The following is a 5,841-nucleotide window of genomic DNA, read 5'->3' on the forward strand; positions in this document are numbered from 1 at the left end:
TGACGCCACACATTGCGGCGTTGTGCGCCCCCTGCAGACAGCCTCCCTTCCTACAAGGCCCGATTGTCCCGTGGAGCCCTAAAAAAGATGGTGTTACAGGTAAAAAATATAAAAGTTTTATGTCAATAATTTGAAGGTGTAACAATATTAAAGTTTTATGTCGATAATTTGCACGTGTTAAAAAGATGACGGTTTCATATCAATGATTTTTAAAGTGTAACAGGTAAAAAAACAGGAGCACTTTGTCATAAATTTGCACGTGTAACAGTTAAAAAAATGTTTTATGTCAATTTTAAGGTGCAAGAGATAAAAAAAGGCTTTCTCTCAATAATTTGAAGGGGGAAAAATGATAAAAGATGAAGGTTTTATGTCAATAATTGTAAGGTGTCACAGGTAGTGAAGTGAATTATACTTATATAGCGCTTTTCTCAAGCGACTCAAAGCGCTTTACATAGTGAAACCCAATGTCTGGTGTTAGATCCACTCTGGTCTGGATTCTCGCGGTTGTGTTGGATCCACTATGGCAGTGGTTCTCAACCTTTTTTCAGTGATGTACCCCCTGTGGACATTTTTTTTAATTCAAGTACCCCCTAATCAGAGCAAAGCATTTTTGGTTAAAAAATAAAAATAAATAAAGAAGTAAAATACAGCACTATGTCATCAGTTTCTGATTTATAAAATTGTATAACAGTGCAAAATATTGCTCATTTTTAGTGGTCTTTCTTAAACTATTTGGAAAAAAAGATATAAAAATAACTAAAAACTTGTTGAAAAATAAACAAGTGATTCAATTATGAATAAAGATTTCTACAGATAGAAGTAATCATCAACTTAAAGTTCCCTCTGGGGATTGTACTAGAGATCCATCTGGATTCATGAACTTAATTCTAAACATTTCTTCACAAAAAAATTAATCTTTAACATCAATATTTATGGAACATGTCCACAAAAATCTAGCTGTCAACACTGAATATTGCATTTTTGTATTTTTTTTTTACAGTTTATGAACTTAAATTCATATTTTGTTGAAGTATTATTCAATACATATATTTATTAAGGATTTTTAAATTGTTGCTATTATTAGAATATTTCTTTAAAATCTCACGTACCCCTTGGCATACCTTCAAGTACCCCCAGGGGTACGCGTACCCCCATTTGAGAACCACTGCACTATGGATTGGACTTTCACAATATCATGTTAGATCCGCTCGACATCCATTGCTTTCGGTCCCCCAGGGGGGGTTGCCTATATATGCGGTCCTCTCCAAGGTTTCTCATAGTCATCATTGTCGACGTCCCACTGGGGTGAGTTTTTCCTTGCCCTTATGTGGGCTCTACCGAGGATGTCATTGTGGTTTGTGCAGCCATTTGAGACACTTGTGATTTAGGGCTATATACATAAACATTGATTGATTGATCTAAGTAAAATTTTTTTTTTAGACCAGCGTGGGTGACACTGGGAGCAGGCAGGTAAAGTGTCTTGCCCAAGGACACAACAGCAGTGACTAGGCTGGCGGAAGCGGGGATCAAACCTGCAACGCTGAAGTTGCTGGCACAGTTGCTCTACCAACCGAGCTATACCACCCCAAAACGATGGAAGGCTTTATGTCAATAACCTGAAGGTGTAAGTCATAAAATATGGAGGTTTCATGTCAGTGATTTGAAGGTGTAACAGGTAAAAAAATCATGAAAGTTTTGACAATAATTTGCGTGTGTAACAGTTAAAAAGTTTAAGGTTTTATGACAATAATTTGAAGGTGTAATGGTTATAAAAGATGAAGACTTTGTCGATAATTGTCAGGTGTAACAGGTAAAAAAGATGGAAAGCGTTGTCAATGATTTTAAGGTGTAACAGATAAAAATATCATGTTTTGTCAATCACTTTTAAGGTGTAACAAGTTAAAAAGGTTTAATGTTAATAATTTGAAGGCATAACAGGTTAAAAAAAGGTTTTATGTCAATAATTTGAAGGTGTAACAGGTAAAAAACGTGAAAGTTTTGTCACGTGTGACAGTTAAAAAGTTGAAGGTTGTACTTCAATAATTTTAAAGTGTAACAGGTAAAAAATTATGTTTTGTCAATCATTTTTAAGTAGTAAACCGGTTAAAAAAGGTATTATGTCAATAATTTGAAGGTGTAACAGATAAAAAACATGAAAGTTTTGTCACGTTTGATAGTTAAAAAGTTGAAGGATGTATGTCAATAATCTTAAGGCGTAAAAGGTAAAAAAATAATGTTTTGTCAATCATTTTGAAGGTGTAAACGGGTTGAAAATGGTTTTATGTCAAAGGTAAAAAAAAATCAAGAAAGTTTTGACAATCATTTGCGTGTAACAGTTAAAACGTTGAAGGTTTAATGACAATTTGTAACAGTTATAAAAGATGAAGACTTTGTCGATAATTGTAAGGTGTAACAGGTGAAAAGATGGAAAGCTTTATGTCAATAATTTGAAGGTGTAAGGGGTAAAAAAGATGAAAGTTTTGTCAATAATTTTAAGCTGTAACAGGTAAAAAAAAAAAAATGTTTTGTCAATCATTTTTAAGGTGTAACAGGTTATAAAACGTTTTATGTCAATATTTTGAAGGTGTAACAGGTAAAAAAAATCATGAAAGTTTTGACAATAATTTGCATGTGTAACAGTTAAAAAGTTGAAGGTTTTATGACAATAATTTGAAGGTGTAACAGTTATAAAAGATGAAGACTATGTTGATAGTTGTAAGGTGTAACAGGTAAAAAGTTGGAAAGCTTTGTCAATAATTTGAAGGTGTAACAGGTAAAAAAGATGAAAGTTTTGTCAATAATTTTAAGGTGTAACAGGTAGATACTGTTTTGTCAATCATTTTTACGGTGTAACAGGTTAAAAAAGGTTTTGTGTCAATAATTTGAAGGTGCAACAGGTAAAAAAAAAAGAAAGTTATGTCACGTGGTACAGTTAAAAAGTCAAAGGTTGTATGTCAATTTGAAAGTGCAACAGTTATAAAAGATGACGGTTTATGCCAATAATTTAAAGGTGTAACAGGTAAAAATGATAAAAGTTTTATAAAATATACAACATAAGGTGGAAAAACATTTTTCTATAATGAACAAAGCAAAACATGCTCGATAGTGTTACAATATCTGAATTATTGTTTAGAAATGTGGGAAAATAATAAAAAAAAGTACATTCCAGTCACCAACCGTGTTACAAAAAAAGTATATTAAAATAATAATTTGCATATAAAGAACATACAAAGACTTAATTTGCTGAACTAAAAATATTGAAATTTAATGATTTGCAGCATTTGCAAACAGTTGAAATTATGTACAAAGCAAACTATGTCCTGCTACCCAAGAGAGTGCAACAATTCTTCTCAACAAACAAGGACTAATATAACTGCAGGGGTGGATTAATAAACAAACAACTAATCCGATCCACTTTAAAGTAGAGGTAGAGTGGAAAAACAACTTGTCTCTATTTTGGAAGTTATTATCTACAGTAAAAATGGGATGTATGAAACCAAAAGACTCAGACATTTTGTGAATAAATAGATATGATCAAAATACTATCAATCTCACTGAGATTCCTGAGTCATTTTTAGACATAATGAAATAGCCAGTCATGTGATTAACTGACAGAGGAGGAACCACAGATCCCTTCCCCATCAACAACAATGCTAATCAAGCAGTTTGTGAGAGCAAAAAACGCTTACTTTGGGAAAAATGATGATCCAGGACCCTATATTTTTGAGCCCCAACACAAAGAGGATGAGCAATAAGTTTTAGAAGCCAAGTAATGGATGTTGTTTTATGGAAACATTGTAGCATTAGCGGCATTGCTAGGAACAAAAAAAAACTAACCATAATAAAACCAAAACACTATATTTCCTCTCTGGCTGGGATGTTGACTGACGGGACGCCCACATAATTCCGTTTAGATGAAGATTCAATCACAATCGTCACAAAGGGTTAAAAAAAAGTTGCTACAACTAGCGTCTTATTGTGTCTTTTTTGCCATCTCAGGGGATGTGAAAGTGGACCAGGCTGTCAGTCCATGGTCCATCCATTTCTACCGCTTATTCCCTTTTGGGGTGGCGGGGGGCGCTGGCGCCTATCTCAGCTACAATCGGCCGGAAGGCGGGGTACACCCTGAACAAGTCGCCACCTCATCGCAGCAGTCCATGGTCACATTTGTCTAATTACAGGTGAGAGATGCATGATTTACAAGCGAGGATTTACTTTTAGCAAGTTTAAGACCAAACCGCCAGCTCAGTGTGTCAACAAAAGCAGCGTAAGCTAACATTAACTCACCTCTATCAATGCTACCAAAATAGTCCGTCTGCGTTGGCACTTATAACAATATCAGTCATATTTGGGTCATGACATGTATATGGAGTATTGTTGGTGCTTTCTGAATGTTTTTAGAGAGTATAATGAGCACAATAGAGGACCCTCCATCTGTTAACTCAATTGTTAGCTATTTATGATTTAGAATGCATAAAAAACGAAAAACATATGTTCTTGTTTTACATAAGGATTGTGTATGATAAATGGCACATATCTTTCCAATGTTTGCATATATCTAGTATGACTGATCTAATAATATGGTCAAAATGCAGAACCGTTACTGCAGAATGTACGGAAATGATCAAAGACATACGGAGCGGAATATTCAAAATGGAATTTGTGGTATTTTGCAATGTTTAGGCCGCATTGTCATATACTTTGTGGATTGTAAGTACAATTGGATATGGTTGAATGGATACATCCATCCATCCATCCATCTTCTACCGCTTATCCCTTTCGGGGTCTTTGGAGCCTATCTCAGCTGGACACAATGAAACACAATTTTGCATATAAAGTCCAAGTCCAAGACTAAATCCGACCACTCAAAGTCTAGATCCAACCAATCTATGTGTAAGACTAGATCCGACCAATATAAGTCTAAGACAGTGGTTCTTAACCTAGGTTCGATCGAACTCTAGGGGTTCGGTGAGTCGGCCTCAGAGGTTCGGTGGAGCCTCCGCCGCGGAGGTCGAGACAAACCCAACTCATCGTGCAAATAAAAACGTCTCCCTATCAACGTATTATGGATACGGTAAGAGCAGAAGTCATTCTGATTTGCAAGTGTGTAATTTGTTGTGAGTTCATGCACTGTGTTGGTTTTGTTCTTTGAACAAGATGATGTTCATGCACGGTTCATTTGAAAAAAAAAAAATATATATATCTATATATATATTTTTTTTTTCACTAAAGAAGGGTTCTGTGAATGCGAATATGAAACTGGTGGGGTTCGGTACCTTCAATATGGTTAAGAACCACTGGTCTAAGACTAGATCCGGCCAATCTAAGTCGAGATTTTTTTCATATCTGACCCAGGCCTCGTTTGTACATGGAATCAAATCGTAAATTTATGCGATGCGTCCTGCGCTCAGATTGCATTCATCCGACTAGAACGACCTAAAATGCGAGAGGCCTCATAATTATTCGCCAAAATTGACGGTTACGGAAGAAACAGTTAACAGAGCAGAAAAACCGAAGCAAAATATGCCGTAAAACTGCGTGAGCCAAAATACTTCCTTAATCTTCTACGTGCAATAGTTTGGTTCAGAAAATGTTGACTTTGATCCCACGAAATCCTTGAAATGACCAATTATGTCTGTTTCCAGGTCAAATTTAATGGCCGCTAAAAAGATCGGATTTTAAAGACAATTCCAAATATGACATTCAACCCTGCAGTATGAATGTAGTCTGTAAAGGAGCACTTTTGGTTATGATTACTTCTAAAGGTAAAGTAACAATAATTACTTTATTGATAAAACCACGCATAGATCTGGACTCTTGATCAAACATCACAAGAAGCAG

This window comes from Nerophis ophidion, linkage group LG09, assembly GCF_033978795.1.
Source record: "Nerophis ophidion isolate RoL-2023_Sa linkage group LG09, RoL_Noph_v1.0, whole genome shotgun sequence".
In the NCBI taxonomy this organism is placed as follows: Eukaryota; Metazoa; Chordata; class Actinopteri; order Syngnathiformes; family Syngnathidae; genus Nerophis; species Nerophis ophidion.